Source organism: Schistocerca nitens, chromosome 5 (genome assembly GCF_023898315.1).
Source record: "Schistocerca nitens isolate TAMUIC-IGC-003100 chromosome 5, iqSchNite1.1, whole genome shotgun sequence".
Lineage (NCBI taxonomy): Eukaryota > Metazoa > Arthropoda > Insecta > Orthoptera > Acrididae > Schistocerca > Schistocerca nitens.
The window spans coordinates 614854479-614874931 of record NC_064618.1 but is presented as its reverse complement, the minus strand read 5'-3'; the positions used below and the strand labels follow the sequence as shown (position 1 = coordinate 614874931).

General features: G+C 43.4%; 1 protein-coding gene across 1 annotated transcript in view; it reads right to left on the bottom strand.

The window, feature by feature from the left end:
- The window catches only part of LOC126260619 (sodium/potassium/calcium exchanger Nckx30C), a 1588423-nt gene that overhangs the window by 1541188 nt on the left and 26782 nt on the right, over positions 1-20453 (bottom strand). The gene's annotated exons all lie outside the window — the stretch shown is intronic.

The window sequence follows — 20453 nt, the reverse complement described above, 5'->3', positions numbered from 1 at the left end:
CTTCGTTCTTTCAGCGATCAACTGGGGTATTTCTTGTGGTACCCATGGTTTCTTCGCAGTTACCTTCGTTCCTACATTTTTTCTTCCCAACATCTGTGACTGCCATTTTTAGGGATGTCCATTCAGCTTAACTGCCTCCCTGAGCTATTCACTATCGCGGTCTGTTTAGCCTGAGAGGTAGTAGAGTGACTGATCTGGCAAGTGTTTACGGTTTACGATTTGGCAGTTCCTTGGACAGTTTGCACACGCTTACGACGACTTTCGCTACGCTCTGGGCTTTGCTTCTTGCTAGCCGCTCAGCTTGCAATCTCCCCGTCATCGACCACAGGAACCGCCTACTTGTTCCAAACACCTATGTCTCTCCGCCAGTGCGAGTGATCATAAACTGCGCTGCACTGAAGCAGAGTAGGATAGAAAAATCACTTGCAGCCCTTCCACCGAACCTAAATCAGCAATACTCGCAGGAAAAGTACTTTTTTTCGGTTCGCAAAACGTAACTTTCACCCATGGAAGGTATTTTAGTACTCACTTTGATCTTAAACGCTAAAAACCATCCCTGTATATGACCCGGGGAAATCGATAGCTCTCTCTTTAACATCATATGGTTCTTCATTATTTTTCGCCGTTTAATGAGGATCTTTTTAGACTTCCCACGCGAGAAGACGTATACTTATGGTCCATATCTGAAGAGTTAGCTAACAGACGCTTAAGAATCATTTTGTAAAATTAAAGGCTATTTTTCGTTATCATCATGTTTTGTCAGTAATGAGTCTTAATATTATACTTGAAATACATGTATTTCGTTTCACTTTATTACTAAGCTGAAGTGCAAAGTGCCTACGTTCAACAATGATTTCATTTCTTTGACATAGTTATCGATTCTATCACAGAACGTTCGTGACTTATTTATGGAACTCTTGTCTACCAGAGTCTTTCCATTCACAATTTAACGCAGGTAGGGGGCTACTGCCAGCCGCTGTGGCCGAGCGGTTCTAGGCGCTTCAGTCCGGAACCGCGCTGCTACTACGGTCGCAAATTCGAATCCTGCCTCGGGCATGGATGTGTGTGATGTCCTTAGGTTAGTTAGGTTTAAGTAGTTTTAAGTCTAGGGGACTGATGACCTCAGATGTTAAGTCCCATAGTGCTTAGAGCCATTTGAACCATTTAGGAGGCTACAAAGTTAGACGGCACGACATATTCTTTGCAAAGTTTTGCTTTGTAGTCGTAGTTTCGCTATGCTGTTGGCTGCTGAATTGCCTCATATCACATTTGGATAGTCCACAGCTAGTTTGATGCATGATCTATGAATGCGCCTTCAGATTTATTTGTTAGCGCCGTTTTTGAATCGAGCAGTGGCTCAAATACTTTAAGTGCAATAAAATTCCTTTATGGACTTCTTCTACGCACTGTTTCGCGTTGATCTACTGTCTGCTATAAAGGAATTGGACACAGCTTATGTGTTGTACGTAACGTTTTTATGGTGGCTGTTTGATAATGATGCGCGGAATGATTTCTTAAAAATATTTTGATAAACTTCGGCGCTAATAAGCGCTAATGGTCTCCTATAGCCTCGTAGCTTTTACCTTTCCGTGAAACGAAGTGAGACAATGGGAGACAAAATATTAGTTTGTCTGTTTCAGTGGGCAAGAAACAAGACTACACCATGTGATAAACCGTTAAAAAAGATGTCTCTGCACTCCGCAAACGTTACGTGCTATGTGCTGCCTCCATGCATATTAAAATCATGCACATCTTCCTACAAATTGATTACTAGTAGCAGCATCCGAAAAAATTGTTGTTCGCCCTTCATAATAAACAAAAAAATGGCTCTCAGCACTATGGGACTTAACATCTGAGGTCATCAGTACCCTAGGACTTAGAATTACTTGAACCTAACTAACCTAAGGACATCACAAACATCCATGCCCGAGGCAGGATTCGAACCTGCGACCGTAGCGGCAGCGCAGTTCCAGACTGTAGCGCCTAGAACCGCTCGGCCACTCCGGCCGGCTTAATAATAAACAACTAAACACAAGTTTCAGTTCCGCAATGTACACTGCCTCAGAAAAAACTGTGGAGTATCCACAAGGGGAAGCCGGCCGAAGTGGCCGTGCGGTTAAAGGCGCTGCAGTCTGGAACCGCACGACCGCTCCGGTCGCAGGTTCGAATCCTGCCTCGGGCATGGATGTTTGTGATGTCGTTAGGTTAGTTAGGTTTAACTAGTTCTAAGTTCTAGGGGACTAATGACCTCTGCAGTTGAGTCCCATAGTGCTCAGAGCCATTTGACCCATCCACAAGGGGAGAAGGGAACGAAATGAAACTTTACTTGCTAGGTGCGTATGTGGTGTGTTTTCATTGATTAGAAAAGCGAGTAAAATTTACAAAGAACTTGGCAATATGAATGCACGTATCAGTATCTCCCGGATGCATGCACTGGTTCGGTTGAGAAGGAAGCCGTGAGGTGGTCGTGTCCTCTCCTGCGGCACCCTGGTGTTGTAATGGTCCTAGGTATCCTAAACCGTGACACTTGGACGGAGTTGACGTCCAAGATGGTCCCAGTCAGGCTCTGTCACGAACAGATCGGGGGATCTTGCTGGTCATGGGAGTACCTCATCACACAGACAATTTCCAGACACAGGTACCACGTGTGAACAAGCATTATCGTTTTCTTTTTAATGACACCACGATACTACTGTATGAGAGGTAACACATGAGTACGTCCGAGGTACTTGACTTTCCGCTGTCCCTCAGTTACCACCAGCCGTGACCTTAAGTCACATCCAAAGGTGCTCCACACTATGAAGTCAGGAGTAACACCACTGCGTCTGTCTAGAACACTGGAAGAGTGGGACCTCCCCTCATGTCGCTACTGAACGCAATGGGATGCCGTTCATCAGCAGTTTATTATTCCACGTCACAGCACCACACCGAACATAGCTATTTATGTTATGGCAGCCTGCACATGGGACAGTAATTCCCTAGTTCGCATGCTGCTAGTCTGCGACAAATTGTGCAAGAAGATACAGAATGCTGCAGGGAGCCCATTACATGTTCTCGAATGACAGACACAAATTAGAAGGGGCGACAGTCCTCTTGGTTCGCAATAAGGCGATCCTCCATTGTGGTGGCCAGACGTGATCTTCTGGAATCTTGACGATCAGCATGCCTGCTCTAACGTTCCCATAAGTCCGACATCGGTCCATTGTCACTTTCTAATGCCTCACAAGTCTGGACATTGCACGATTCTAACAATCGACCAAATGCAGACCCACAATGAGCCTCTTTCAAATTCTATCACGTGCTGATAACACTGACACACACAGGTTCTTGGGGTGCCCATGTCCTTCATAGTGATCACTCAACCTCTGACGCTGTTCAGATGTCTCACATGCCCTGCCAGCCCGTAACAATATTAAACACTAATTCACTCTGGTGCCGTTCTGCCTATCAAAGAGTATTGCAATTCTAATCATTTCCTCACCTGCCGATGGTGTGTACATGTGCGAAACTTCGTTGACGCCTACATCTACGTACTCCACAATCCACCGTACGGTGCGTGGCGCAGGGTACTCTTTACCACAACTAGTCGTTTCCTTTCCTGTTTCACTCGCAGACAGAGCGAGGGAAAAACGACTGTCTGCATGCCTGCGTACAAGCCCTAATTTCTCTTAACTTCGTGGTCCCTACGTGAAATGTATGTTGGCGCCAGTAGGATAGTTCTGCAGTCAGCTTCAAACGCCGGTTCCCTAAACTTTCTTAGAAGTGTTCTTCGAAATGAATGATTTCTTCCCTCCAGGGATTCCCACTTCAGCTCCCGAAGCATATCGTAACACTTCCTCAATGTTATTGCTTTGCCTAGAAAGCATGCACTTAAACACACTCAACACGTTAGAATTTTAAACAGTAATAAATTCATTCCAGTAACGAGTGCAGTTACACTGACTCCAGATTCCTCTGCGTGACAAAATTTCGTGCTGTTCTGTCCACAATTTGTACATTCGGATACTGCGACCAAATCTCCATTATTGCATAAATTGCAGAAAAACCGTTAACTTGTACCATGAACACCGAACGAAAAATGACGCACCGCAGTGATCAGAAAGGTCCGCTCCATCAAGATCGAAGCCGAACTCCTTGGGAGTTACAGATCTTGCAGGACGTTCAGCTAGATAGCCACCCTTAAAGAATGCATACAGAATCATATTGGTGTAAATGGGTGATGAGAATTAATGGAATATGATGGCATGCAACCGAATACGAAAGAGTCTGTTGTAGACCTTATAGTGAGACAGGCTATTCTTTTAGACGTAGCTGCAGATAGTGCGATAATACGTCTTTTAGGCACAGAAGAAACAAACACCCGAAGGCTGAATTTGTCCGGTGGTACCAGGTGATGAGAACTGCATTGTCACACATTTTTCAGGAGTATTATTGTTATACGCAGACCAGAGATCAAGCAAAAGCATGTTTTTTGTCCAGCTATTGACCAAAAGCCGGGCTCATACCACAGCTGTAGTTCCCTTACGCCCATTTTCCCAACTCTTGCTTGCTGTGACGTAAATATTCCTACTGCTCTTGCAAGATCACGCACAAGAGAAAGAATCGGACGGGGCAAAGCACCTCCAACCTCTCGCATCCCGATTAACAGTCGGTATAATTGTTTATGAATGTGTTAAGGCATTGATCTTAGTTAATTTGATACAACTCTCTTGGCATGTCTAATATCCAGGGATCCTTCCACATGCATTTCCTCTACAAATCCCTGTTGGTCGGAGTCGGAAACAAATTGCTTACTGAAAGATGGGATGGGTTTGTTTATCTCGTCTACAAATTTTCAGGCCGTTTCCACAGGTTTAAAATTAAGCAACCATCCCCTGCTTCCCTTGAAATTATTGTAATTTATTCTCGCGCAGTGTGATGTGTTTAACTTACCAGGTCACTATCATGCACATCCTGTAAATTGTGTCGAGCGTCCTTGAAACGCAAAAACAGCAGTTTTTGCAATAAGTGCATCTTGTCCTCCCTTGAATATCGTAGTTTTTCTTATGCACTACACGGTCATATTGCTGCGGACTTATTCGAAATCTGTTCATAATTGTTTCTCTACTATGGTGCGAACGATCTTTCATGTTTGTAATTATGTTTAGTACCCTCTCCTTAAACGACGTGTGTCCTTTACTACTTTTGACTGGAGACAGGACCTATGGCTCTCTATCCGACAAGAATGATGAACTACGTGGCTCGACACCTTTTTCAATATCACTTTCACCTATGAAGCACATATCGTCGTCACTCCTCATGTACATTGTCCGCACAACCGAGCGCATACATCACACATTCCACCGATTCATTTTACCGAAACGCAAATGTTTCATCTGCCACTTATTTCTCACTATGCATAATTCCTTGGGTTCCTTTCTGGCGAAACAGTTGTCTTAGATATAATGCAGTGTTTGCTTTGTTTATCTTTGTCATTGTCCTGCTTTGTATCAACACCACTAGCAATGTAGCACTGTTGTGAGCTACTCGTCGTCAAAGCAGTTCAATTACGCTCTGTAGCCTCATGCTGTGCTCACCGTTGGCTACTTCCAGTCCCGCCCCCTGTTGTCATTAGAAGCCAATATTTTGGTTGCTTGGTAGACAATGTTTGTCGGTGACGAACAATGTAACCAGAGAATCCGTCGTATTTTTATTGGTGTGCTGAAGTATGTAATATAATTCTAATGGCTTGGTATTTTGGAGCTTTTGCAATGTTTCGGTACTTACGTTAGCACTTCTTGTCCGTTTTGGTGGTAGTAATCAATAAGATAAATCACTAAACTTGGCTTTTAATAAATATACAGGATTTCCGAAAAAGAACAATTTTACATTCGACAGATTTAGGAATTTGTGTATTTTTTGCTGTCAGGAAACTTTTGGAAGTTCACGTTAGAAGTACTCGTTTTACCTACGTAGCGCCAAGGCTGGAAGCTGGCTGGTGGGATGCATTCGTGGTGCCTACGCCACGGTTTGCTGAACGTATGGCCATTATTGCCGTTTAGCCTAAGCACCAAAAAGACATCTGGTATGCCGATGCTTCGAAACTTACGCGTAATGTATGCGCGTTTAATGAACACAATAGTACTGGAAAACAATAAATCGACCATATTGCCAGACTTCAGTGAAGATAACGTCAAGTGTATTGGAAATACATGCACTCGTGGGCCATATAAACCTGCCACCCCTCTTAGTTCACAGTCTGGTAATCAGAACTCTGTGCGACGTGAAATAGATTAGTTAAATGACAAAATCGGGAGGCTGTAGTCCCAAACGCCCACTACTTTGTAATACAGTGCAGTAACAGGCAAGCTGGGTCTACACTACGTACAAACTCCGCAACCCATGGTGGAGGGTACCTTGTACAGCATTATTAGCGCTTTCTTATTCCATTCGCAAATGGAGCAAGGGGAAAACGGCCGTCTATATACCCAGTACAAGCACTAATTTCTCTTAGCTTATCTTCGTGGCCCTGCGCAAAATGTACGTTGCCGGCAGTAGAATCGTTCTGCAGTCAGCCTCAAATTTTCTCATTGTTCCTCGTGAAAAGACGGTCAACTTCTCTCCAGGGATTCCCGTTTGAGTTCACGAAGTATCTCTGTAATACTCATGTGCTCATCGAACCTATGGGTAACGTACCTAGCAGCACGCCTGTGAATTGCTTCGGTGTTTCCTTTTAAAACGACCTCATTGGGTACCATTCACTGAGCAGAACTCCTTTATAGACGAGCTACACCTTCCTAATATTCTCCCAACGGACGAAAGTCGACCATTCGCCCTCCCTACTACCGTCCTTAAATGCTCGCTCCATTTCTTGTCGCTCTGCAACGTTACGTCTAGATATTTAATCGATGGGACTGTGTGAAGCAACACACTGCTAGTGCTGTATTCGAACATGACGGAAGTGTTTTTCCTACCATGACCATTAAATTATATTTTTCTACGTTTATAGGAAGCTGCCTCTCAACACATCAACTAGAAGTTTTGTCTAACTGTAAGTCTCGATGATGGACTGTTATATTTGTGATTTTTCACAGTCAACACAGCTTTATAAGTTAATCATTGCACCAAATCGATGCAGATGCCGCACTGGGGTACACAGCGAAAAAAATACACAGATGAATTATCCGTAATTCTCCCGAAGTGCAAGTGTGGTGCTGAGTTGTCTTAGTAGAACATTATAAAATAAAGAAAGAAACTATGGAGAGTTACGTTGGCGTATTACCGCTGTTTCCTATGGGACCAAACTGTTGATGTCATCGGTCCCTAGACTTAGACACTACTTAAACTACGTTAAGCTAAGAACAACATCGACACCCATGCGCGAGGGAGGACTCGAACCTCAGGCGGGAGGGGCCGCGCAATCCGTGACATGGCGCCACTCCACGCGGCTGCTGTTTGCATTATCAATTTAGTCAGAATACGGCGAGCTTATTTTAAGTACGAATTGTGAACCAGACCGAACTCCAAATCTCAAACAGTTTGATATAAATAATTTCGTTTATTTCGTGATGTATATTGTCTGTAGAAAAGTAGGCACTGGTATGGTCTTTTGCAACCATCAAATGTAGATAGTGACAAAATATAATTAACATGTGACCGGAAAGGTAACAAATACTTAAATGAACACATAATTCAAAATGTGCTATTTTGTCAATGACCGACACGCTGACACCAGACGTGTGCCACAGTTTGAATTAATTCTTACAATAAATCGAAAATAGCAGCTAGTTAACTGTTAATACTGCTGTTTATTAAGAGCAGATAACGTTATTAATCACTGTTTCTGTTTTTACTTAATTGTAATAATAACCTGTACTTAGAAATGTTTATAAGATACGTAAAAAAGTTATTGATGGACTAAATTTTGCGATTATTTTCAGGAAGGTGTATTCTAAGCATCAGGCAGTACACATAAAATTTGTGGATTTAGAAATATCGTATGATATTGTACCCATCAACGGACTATGCAGGCGATTGAGTATATAGGTGCAGAAGCACAACAGATATTGCTAATGGAAAGAATATACCACCAAACGAACGCAGCAGTTAAAGTAGGAAGAAAGCTGAGTGGGACATTCCAAACACCGAAAAGACTTGCGGATGCAGTGTGTCATCAACTCTGTTTAAAATATACATGCAGTATTCGTAATAAAGTTCCCGAATTTATTGCCCTCCAGGAAAGTTCTAGCGCTCAAATTATTCTCGGAACCTAGAGATGGCTGAAACCCCAAAGTGGAAAGTTCTTGAGATATTTAGTGGGTCATGGAACGTACATCGCAAAGACAGATTAGAGGGCATAGGAGAGTGAGCGTTCATTGCAATTGACAACAATATTGTATATGTTGAGTTCGAAGTTGAGTGTGACAGTGGAGTTACGTGGTCACGTATAACAAGCCTAGGTGAAACCAAGTTAATTGTTGGAAGTTTCTGCTGTGATAGTTCTTGAGTCATTCAAAGAAAGTCTACGGTTATTAGCGCGTAAATACCGAAAGCATGCAATACTAGTTGGAGGCGATTTTAACCTGTCAAGTGTAGACTGAGATATCTATGGATTAATTGCAGAGGGTACAGTCAGACAGTCGTGCGAAGTACTTTTGAACACGTTTTCTGAAAACTGTGTTGAGTAGCTACTTAGGCAACCAACACGCAATGAAAATATCTAAGACCTTTTAGCTACAAATAGGCAGGAACTTACCGCCAAGGTCAGTATAGAAGCCGGGATTAGCGATCATTATTTGATTATAGCAACTATGATTACGAAAGTTAATAAATCAGTCAAGAAGGCAAGGAGATCGTTATCTGCTAGATAGAGCAGATAAGCTTACTACGATCTCACTTAGACAGTGAACTGACAACACTTAGTTCCAGTAAGATGGGCGTAGAGGAATTATGGGCAAATTTAAGCAGATTGTAATTTATGGTCTGGAGAGTTATGTGCACAATAAGTGGATAAAGAATGGAAAAGATCCACCACGAATCAGCATGGCTTTAGGAAGAATCGCTCGTGAGAATCTCAGCTTGACCTTTTCTCATGTGATACACTGCGAACTATGGCTGGAAGGCAATAGGCAGACTCGCTATTTCTAAATATCCGGAAAGCGTTTTACACAGTGCCCCACTGCAGGTTGTTAAAAAGAAGGCACGTGAGTATGGAACTGGTTCACAGATATGTGAGAGGCTCGAAGACTTCTTAAGTTATGAAACACTGTATGCTGTACTCGACGATGAGTGTTCATAAGAGACCAGGGCATCGTCAGGAGTGTCCCAGGGAAGTGTGATAGGCGCGCTGTCATTCTCTGTATACGTAACTGACTTGGCGGACAGAGTGGGCAGGAATCTGCGGTTGTTTGCTGATGATGGTGTGGTGTGCAGTAAGGTGCCGAGACTGTAGGAGGATACAATATGACTTCGACAAAATTTCTAGTTGTTGATATAAATGGTAGCGAGCATTAAATGTAGAAAAATCTAAGTTATGCAGATGAGTAGGAAAAAGAAACCCGTGAAATTCGTATACAGCATTAGTCGTCTCCTGCTTGATAGTCACGTCGTTTAAATATCTGGACGTAACGTTGCAAGACTATATGAAATTCAACGAGTATGTGAGGACTGTGTTAGGGAAGCGGATGGTCGATTTGGATTTAGAGAATTTTAGGAAAGTGAGTTTCATCTGTAAATAAGACCGCAGGTAGAACTCTAGTGCGAACTATTCTTGAGTACTGCTGAAGTGTTTGGGCTCCGTACCAGATCGGACTGAAGGAAGTCATCGAAGCATCTAGCGGTCGGGTGCTATATTTGTTATTGTTAGGTTAGAACAACACGCAAGTGTTACGAATTGCATCGGGAACTCAAGCGGGAAACACTAGACGGAAAGCGACATTCTTTTCGCGGAACACTATTGGGAAAATTTGAAGCTGACTGCAGAACGATTCTACTGTCTCCAACATACACTATGCGTAGTCGTTTTTCTCTCTATTTGCGAGTGGTACAGAAAAGGAAATGACTAGTAGTGGTATGGGATACCCCTCGCCACGCGCCGTACGTTGGAGTGCGGAGTATCTATGTAGATGTAGATGTAAGTTGGAACGGTGGAATCAGTCATGCGGAGGTATCAGATTTCCTTTCCAACATGGTACTATCTACAAGTAAAATGCTAAATGGATTTCTGTGCAGCCGGGCAATATCAAAAGAAACAAAGAAGAAGATTCTGCAAAGAGTAGTGGAAAGTATTCTAACGTACGGTGAGACCTTGGGAGAGCGGGAGAAAAGCAGACTAGAGCCAGTAGCGATGTATGGAATAAGTAGGGCAACAATAATATCCAGGACAGACCTGAGAAGAAATGAGGAAATCGGGGAGATAATGGACACAGAACAACAAGTCGTGCAAAGAACTGAGAATAGGGCTTTTCAAAGATATGGCCATGCACGGCGAGTGGAGCAAGGATGATGGCCAAGAGCAATCTCTGAATGGTCGCCACCAGGAAAGAGGAAGCGTGGACGGCCGAGATTAATATAGAGAGTGGGAGTAATTGCTATGGTGATGAAGAGAGATATGAAAGAGGAAGACTGCCATGATCGTGAAAGCTAGGGAATAGGAAAACATGGCAACTGCTGAAGAGTGGAGAACCCGTTAACACTATTAGGAAAACATGGCAACCGCTGAAGAGTGGGAAAAACATGGCAACCGCTGAAGAGTGGAGAACCCGTTAACAGTAAAAGTAAAACTAAGTATTTTCAGGAAACTATACGTATTAGAGTTAGTTATACTTGCCTTTTCAATTTCTGGGAAAAATTAAGAAATCTGTCATTCACTGAAATAAAATGTCGTAACGAAAGAAGTTATAGCTGCTTTTCTTCTGTTAAACACAAGCCGTGTAATAAGTTTGTCTCGTCGTTTAGCGTAAGTTAATGAGCACCGTTTTTTACAGTAAATTTAATTTCGAGAACGAGACGAACAAAAAACAATACACGGTGCAAACTTGAATTTGGCCGTTCTCAACTTAATTGCGCCGGACACGCCGTAACGCGGCAGGAAATTTACTTTAATGCGCTTCATTAACGCGGCCTGCTGCTGAGGGCTCCCCAATTGTAAACAGCTCCGCTCTAAGCGTCGCTTCGCGTCGCCGGGAAATTAGTAACCGAATCTGGAGGCGCCCACAGCTCTGCAGAGGGGGCGCGCAGCTGAGGGTTCGCTGGCGAACTGTTGCAACCCAGGGCCTTTGCTAGGTGTTTCGGCGCACTAGGCTACAACTGAAAAGTGACGCCCTCTGTTTTTTACTGCCATCAGTCTACTCAGTATCCCCCTCCACCACCACCAATGTTCGACGGCACAACAGTGCTAATCCGCTATTATACTTTTGATCATTAACCGCTATTATACTTTTAATCATTAATCTAAGGTGACCTCATGTTCTCATTTTCTGAGGAGAGTCGTCAGTTTTCACGCCTTGTCCTCAAACGCTTTAAAACTGATTGAGGACAAAAAAATGTACACCTTTTCTTAATTTTTATCCTCAGCTTTGAAATTTCCCAAAATGATTGAAATAGGAATAATGTGCTCTCGACAGAGATGAAGCAAGGTCATTTTTATTTTCGTGTCTGTCTCAATGGCGTCTGCTTTAGTTTTGAGGTAGATAGAAGAAATGTGTTTACTTAGGTCAAAGAAAGCAAAGACTTAAAAAGTAACTGTTCTGTGTGCTTCTGAAAACAATTCGGTGTTTTAATTTTTTCTCCTTTTTATTTTTTCTCATTGGCTCATTTTTTTCGCAGTTTGATTTGAAATTAATTTTTTCCGTCTTTTGTAGTCGCTAAAATTTTGCCACCCTAGGCGGCCGTTTTCTGTGTCAAAGAGCAGGGGCGAAAGACTACATCCCTACCTTACCCAGTTTTTTAATCTGAGCGCTTCAGTCATGGCCTTCCACTCTCATCGTTAACTCTTGGCTCTTCTACATACTTCATATTACCCGTCTTTCCCTATAGATTATCCCTATTTTTCTCAGAATTTCGAACATCTTGCATCATTTTACATTGTCAAACGCTTCTCCTGTTCTTGATTTTCTTTATTGTTGCTTCTATTATCAACCGCAACGTCAAAATTGCCTCTCTGGTGCCTTTACGTTTCCTAAAGACAAACTCACAGTCCTCTAACACAGCTTCAGTTTTCTTTTACATTCTTCAACAGTTTTGATGTATGAGCTGTCAAGTTGATTGTGGGAGCTATTGCAGTCTTCGGAATTGTGTGGATGACTGCATCGCCAGACTCTACATTCTAGCCGCGCGGTCTCAGGCGCCTTGTCACGGTTCGCGGGGCCTGCCCCCCGACGGAGGTTCAAATGGCTCTGAGCACTATGGGACTTAACATCTGTGGTCATCAGTCCCCTAGAACTTAGAACTACTTAAACCTAACTAACCTAAGGACGTCACACACATCCATGCCCGAGGCAGGATCCGAACCTGCGACCGTAGGAGTCGCGCGGTTCCGGACTGAGCGCCTAGAACCGCTAGACCACCGCGGCCGGCTCCGACGGATGTTCGAGTCCTCGCTCGGGTATGAGTGTGTGTGTTTGTTGTCCTTAGCCTAACTTAGTTTAACTTAGGTTAAGTAGTGTGTAAGCCTAGGAACCAATGACCTCAGCAGTTTGGTCCCATAGGAACCACACAAATTTCCAATTTCATACATTCTATACAGCAAAGTGAATACTCATTTTGTTGCCACTTAGAATTTCTGATTGAGTGTTATCCATCCTTTCCTCCTTATTAGAGGTTAAGTTTTCCAAAGGTCTTTTAAATTCTGATTCTAATACTGGATTCCCTATCTCTTATATATCGAATCAGAAAAAATGACGTTATAAACAATGAGATGCGTGAAAAACTACTGCATCCTGCATGACGCTTAAATTTATTATTTCGTTGCTACTAACCCCATCCGCAAAACATTTTGCACACAGCATCAGCATATGACGCTGAACATACCTACAAAATCATTTTACGACACTTAGTTCAGGAGATATGACGTCATAAACATTAAGCATAATGCCACAGGCTGCGTGTTATGGGCGTGGACGCACGGCTCTAAATAAATACTGGGCAACGCCGTGTTACTTTGCAAGCTGCAAATAAATCGAGAACGTCGAAAAAGAATTTTGCTTGTGACAAAATTAATTGAAATGTCATATTAATGCACTATATTCACGATGGGTCACCCAAATACCTTTTGCAGCAAACGGGAGTGATTTACAAGCTGGATCAAAATTCGTGGACACCCACAATTCGTCACGTTGAGTACTAATACAACTAATTTAGCGTTTACTGCTGAAAAAATTAATCTCTTATTACTTGCAGTAAACTCATTAACATTTTACAGTACAGTGCAATGCAATGAGTGAACTGAAATTTTAATTTATGTCATATCAAGGGTGATTCAGCTGCACCCACCACTGTCGTTTTCTGCAGCGCGCATTGTTCATCAACCACCCGCGAGATTCTTATATTCTCTAGAACACCATGTGCAAACTACACTACTGGCCATTAAAACTGCTACACCAAGAAGAAATGGAGATGACAGACGGGTATTTATTGGACAAATATATCATACTAGAACTGACATGTGATTACATTTTCACGCAATTTGGGTGCGTAGATCCTGAGACATCAGTACCCAGAACAACCGCCTCCGGCCGTAATAACGGCATTGATACGCCTGGGCATTGAGTCAGACAGAGCTTGGATGGCGTGTACAGGTACAGCTGCCCATGCAGCTTCAACACGATGCCACAGTTCATCAAGAGTAGTGACTGGCGTATTGTGACGAGCCAGTTGCTCGGCCACCATTGACGAGACGTTTTCAATTGGTGAGAGATCTGGAGAATGTGCTGGCCAGGGCAGCAGTCGAACATTTTCTGTATCCAGAAAGGCCCGTACACGACCCGTAACATGCAGTCGTGCATTATCCTGTTGAAATGTAGGGTTTCGCAATGATCGAATGAAGGGTAGAGCCACGGGTCGTAACACATCTGAAATGTAACGTCCACTGTTCAAAGTGCCGTCAATGCGAACAAGAGGTGACCGAGACGTGTAACCAATGGTATCCCATACCATCAAGCCAGGTGATACGCCAGTATGGCGGTGGCGAATACACGCTTCCAATGTGCGTTCACAGCGATGTCGCCAAACACGGATGCGACCCTCATGATGCTGTAAACAGAATCTGGACTCATCCGAAAAAAATGACGTTTAGCGATTCGTGCACCCAGGTTCGTCGTTGAGTACACCATCGCAGGCGCTCCTGTCTGTGATGCAGCGTCAAGGGTAACCGCAGCTATGGTCTCCGAGCTGATAGTCCATGCTGCTGCAAACGTCGTCGAACTGTTCGTGCAGATCTTTGTTGTCTTGCAAACGTCCCCATCTGTTGACACAGGAAACGAGACGTGGCTGCACGATCCGTTACAGCCATGCGGATAAGATGCCTGTCATCTCGACTGCTAGTGATACGAGGCCGTTGGAATCCAGCACGGCGTTCCGTATGACCCTCCTAAATCCACCGATTCCATATTCTGCTAACAGTCATTGGATCTCGACCAACGCGAGCAGCAATGTCGCGATACGATAAACCGCAATCGCGATTGGCTAGAATCCGACCTTTATCAAAGTCGGAAACGTGATGGTACGCATTTCTCCTCCTTACACCAGGCATCACAACAACGTTTCACCAGGCAACGCCGGTCAACTGCTGTTTTGTGTATGAGAAATCGGTTGGAAACTTTCCTCGTGTGAGCACGTTGTAGGTGTCGCCACCGGCGCCAACCTTGTGTGAATGGTCTGAAGAGCTAGTCATTTGCATATCACAGCATCTTCTTCCTGTCGGTTAAATTTCGCGTCTGCAGCACGTCATCTTCGTGGTGTAGCAATTTTAATGGCCAGTAGTGTATTAGTCCTACGGAAAAAATGAACAGAAACTTTTTGTAGGAACTTTAACGTAGTTAACTTTTGTGCTGGGTTACGTTATCGCTAGAGGCCGTATTTTTCGATTGATTGAAGATAAAAGTACGAAACTGACTTTCAAACGCACCCCCACTCCAACCCTCAGCCCCCATAGGTCGAGATTTGTAGTATGTTGTTCATGGCATCCCTCGTACCACTGTACAAAAATTTTCGACTACACTAATTATTTCCCATATTCGACCTTTTTTAGTTTTCACTGCGTGGCCTTATTACACCACCGGCTTAGACGAGCACTTACAAATTGTAAAATTGACGTTTGTGTAAATTTTACCTAAAAGTTTTGTGAATTTTAACAGCAAACAATAAACAATTACATCGCTGTATTCGTTTGGCCTAATGACTACAAAACTACTGTGCTTGCGAGAGTTAAGTTTGGATCGAATAGTCAACGTAGGTAGTTTTAGCGTAACGTTTACAAAAGCCAATAATGTTAACGATGTAGCAGACTATGCTGGTGGCGTAGTAGCCCGATCAATACAGACCAAAAAAGGTCGAATATCGAGAGTAGTCCATGTAGTCGGAAATTTTTGTATAGTGGTAGGAGGGAATACTACAAACAACGCACTAAAAATCATTACTGCTGAGGAATGAGTGAGGAGGTGGTTTTGTATGTTTTTCGTGAACAACTCGAATACCGTGGCCTCCTTGGAAAACGTGTCCCTGCACAAAATTTAACTACACTAAATTTCCTACAAAGAGGTCCTACTTTTTTTGGTAGGACTAACGATTTTCAAGTAGCGAACGAGAGAATATGACAATCTCGCGCGTGGTTTTCCACTTGCGGGTTGCATAAAACGACAGCGGTAGGAACAGTTGAATCAGCGTGTATGTGAACAAGAATGTTACTACCTACAGCTGAGGCACCATATTGCAGTAATTTACCTGAGTGCCTATGGCCTCAGAAGTTCTGTAAAGGCTCCCGGTTTAAAAAACGCAAAACCGTTTACAATCTTGTTATTAGGTAGTAGCGACGATTAAATGTGTCGGAATTATTATGTTAACTCGCAATTATGACCGCAGCCGACTCCAAACACCACTATGTCGCCGCTGAGGTAATCTTCGACTTTCTACAGCTGTATTACTAGACAGAATCTTGCTCGAACACCATTATTTTGTCATGTTTAATTCCTATATTTGTTTATCTTCCATGATTTCTTGCGCGTCGTTTTTTCATATTGGCCAAACCTCTGCCTGCTGGTCACTTAACCATTGATTATCGGCAATAACAACACTTTTACCTTATTTCAGTGCTTTCTAATTTGTTAAGTGTCTGAACCTTCTTGGAAATCTCCTCATGGTTCTGGGAATAATAGTCGAAGCTTTAAGTACATTTACGCTGTCCTTAATTTTAATCATACTTCCCCATCATCACAGTCATCAAGCGTGCTTGCAAGGCGAATTATTCCTACAGTATGAGAAGAGTTTGATGTTATAGGCAAGGCTCGGGACAGCGCGCTCGGATGACAGAGTGCTCATTTTAAGCCACGAAAGAAAAACGAAGGACCCTTTCCCACAAATGCTTGTAACGTTTTCTGTCACATTCTGAAGCAGTTCTCTATTTTCATTGGGGTATGTACTTTTTAACGCTCTTTAAAAGAATTAATCTCGGCAGAACATGCACAGTTTCATTTGCAGCTATATTTTTCACGAAAACACACGAAATATGTGCTAAATACCAAGGCGAAATTGACGACAGAGTCAACATAGGCTCCCGTCATTCGCTGCTTCAGTTTATCAGTACCGGCTACATATTTATTTACTAAACGTTACCGTGTTACAGCTACACGCATTTTATCAGTGAGCCCCTTTCTCTAGCAAAAAAGATAAATGTTTTACCATTCTTCATGCCCACTCAGCCATCCCCGTAATGGACAGACCATGCGACAGTGTATTAGAGACGATTTCCTTGACAGTCACGACGAAACGAACATAAGGACAACACAACACTCAGTCCCTGAGCGGAGAATCGAACCGGTACCCTTCGGTTAGTACTCTGCTACGCTGACACCGCTGCTACCGAGTCGGGCGATCGTGACATCTCTCGATAAGGTAACTCAGTACGGTATGTTTCCCGTCTACATCTACATTTACATCTACTTTTATACTCCGCAAGCCACCCAACGGTGTGTGGCGGAGGGCACCTTACGTGCCACTGTCATTACCTCCCTTTCCTGTTCCAGTCGCGTATGGTTCGGGGGAATAACGACTGCCGGAAAGCTTCCATGCGCGCTCCATGCGCTAATTTTACATTCGTGATCTCCTCTGGAGGTATAAGTAGGGGGAAGCAATATATTGGATACGTCATCCAGAAACGCACCCTCTCGAAACATGGACAGCAAGATACACCATGATGCAGAGCGCCCTCTTGCAGAGTCTACCACTTGAGTTTGCTAAACATCTCCGTGACGCTATCACGCTTACCAAATAACCCTGTGACGAAACGTGCTGCTCTTCTTTGGATCTTCTCTATCTCCTGTGTCAACCCGACCTGGTACGGATCCCACACTCATGAGCAATACTCAGGTATAGGTCGAACGAGTGTTTTGTAAGCCACCTCCCTTGTTGATGGACTACATTTTCTAAGGACTCTCCCAATGAATCTCAACCTGGTACCCGCCTTACCAACAATTAATTTTATATGATCATTCCACATCAAATCATTCCGTATGCATACTCCCAGATATTTTACAGAAGTAACTGCTACCAGTGTTTGTTCCGCTATCATATAATCATACAATAAAGGATCCTTCTTTCTATGTATTCGCCATACATTACATTTGTCTATGTTAAGGGTCAGATGCGACTCCCTGCACCAAGTGCCTATCCGCTGCAGATCTTCCTGGATTTCGCTGCAATTTTCTCATGCTGCAGCTTCTCTGTATACTGCAGCATCATCCGCGAAAGCAGCATGAAACCTCCGACACTATCTACTAGGTCATTTATATATATTGTGAAAAGCAATGGTCTCATAACACTCCCCTGTGGCACGCCAGAGGCTACTTTAACGTCTGTAGACGTCTCTCCATTGAGAACAATGTGGTGTCACCGCTAGACACCACACTTGCTAGGTGATAGCTTAAATCGGCCGCGGTCCATTAGTACATGTCGGACCCGCGTGTCGCCACTGTCAGGATCGCAGACCGAGCGCCACCACAAGGCAGGTCTCGAGAGACTTACTAGCACTCGCCCCAGTTGTACGACGACATTGCTAGCGACTACACTGATCGAAGCCTTTCTCTCATTTGCCGAGAGACAGTTAGAATAGCCTTCAGCTAAGTTAATGGCTACGACCTAGCAAGGCTCCATTAGTTACTTCATGAATCTAAAGAGTCTCACTTGTATCATCAAGAATGCTGTATACCAAAGGACGATATAAAAGTTAAGTGTTCTAGTAGCTACGTTCTTTTCTTTATCACATTCATCACGTATCCTGTTCCAGACTTCGCGCCAGTCGGCGTGTGTGTACGCATGCCCTCTCGGCTACCCGTCACTGTGGACTGGCTGCCTTAACAGTCCACTACAAACAACATGCTGTGTTCTGTTTTCTAAAAACTCTTCAATCCAGCCACACAGCTGGTCTGATATTCCGTAGGCTCTTACTTTGTTTATCAGGCGACAGTGCGGAACTGTATCGAACGCCTTCCGGAAGTCAAGGAAAATGGCATATACCTGGGAGTCTGTATCTAATATTTTCTGGGTCTCATGAACATACAAAGCGAGTTGGGTCTCACACGATCACTGTTTGCGGAATCCATGTTGATTCCTACAGAGTAGATTCTGGGTTTCCAGAAATGACATGATACGCGAGCAAAAACCATGCTCTAAAATAATACAACAGATCGATGTCAGAGATATAGGCCTATAGTTTTGCGCATCTGCTCGACGACCCTTCTTGGAAACTGGAACTACTTGTGCTCTTTTCCAATCATTTGGAACCTTCTGTTCCTCTAGGGACTTGCGGTACACGGCTGTTAGAAGGGGGGCAAGTTGTTTCTCGTACTCTGTGTAGAATCGAATTGGTATACAGTCAGGTCCAGTGGACTTCCTTCCGTTGAGTGATTTCAGTTGCTTTTCTATTCCTATTTCGAGGTCAGCTATCTTTTCGTTCGTGCGAGGATTTAGAGAAGGAACTGCAGTGCGGTCTTCCTCTGTGAAACAGCTTTGCAAAAAGATGTTTAGTATTTCAACTTTACGCATGTCATCCTCTGTTTCAATGCCATTATCATCCCAGAGTGTCTGGATATGCTGTTTCGATCCACTCACTCCTGCCCTGCCTGCAGAGCGTGTTCGACTGTTGGCCTGGCCAGCGCATTCCTTCGAACTGTAAGGAAATATCTGACTTGGGTTTAATAATGTAGCCATCCTACTGTACGGAATACGCATAGCAAATAAAATTTCATTGTTTGTTCTCTTTGATGCTGTTGAAATTTTAATGACACACTATGGCTTGTACTGTGATAGATCCCGTTCCGGAACCGTCCGTCTCTGCTTATCTAAAAGGTTAAATACGCCTCAATAGCACACAGACAAGCGGCGAAGTGCTTTTTCCTGATAAATCTCACAAAGTAAATAAACGACTGTGTAATATATCTAAGACAGAACAGAATTTCTTACTACAAAACTTGCCTTACTCGACTAATCTCTCTCTCCTCTGAATGCAGACCAAGACAAGAAATTTCAGGTTTTTAGGCACAATGAGATAACCATACAAACGAGAACGATTAGGGCGCGACTAACAATGGTTTCGATACGTCTCTGTAGTATAACAGTGTCTAGCGTAGTATGTGTGCATACACTGCGGTGTCAAAAGTCAAGGGACAGCGATAGGCACGCATACAGATGGCGGTAGAATAGCGTACACAAGGTTGAAAAGGGCAATACATTGGCGGAGCTGTCATTTATAATCAGGTGATTCATGTGAAACTGTTTCCCACATGATTACGATCGCACGATGGTAATTAACAGACTCTGAACGCGAAATGGTTAGTTGGAGCTGGACGCATGGAACATTTCATGGTATCACGCATATCCTCTCAAGTAGTGAAGTTTCATTTCGTTTCTGCCTCCCCTTCTGGGCTTTTCACTTTTTTGCCAGATAGTGTAATATGCGTAACGACTTTTTGAATACCATTATGTCTGTCGTAACGAGAAAATATGCCAGGGAGAGCAAAGTGAATAATTAGTTTGCTCAATCACCAGCTCTGGTCTATGGACGACACACCCTTGAACATGAGTTATATCCAGGAAGCTGATCCATTCTACGATTACTACAATTTTGTATGTACCAATACTATCGGACAAGATTAGATGCTTACTAGAGCAGATATTGGACATGGCCGTTGTAGGAGACGTAATGCGTGCAACATCTCATAATTTTATTGAAAGAAGCGAAAATTAGCATAACGAATGTGAAATAA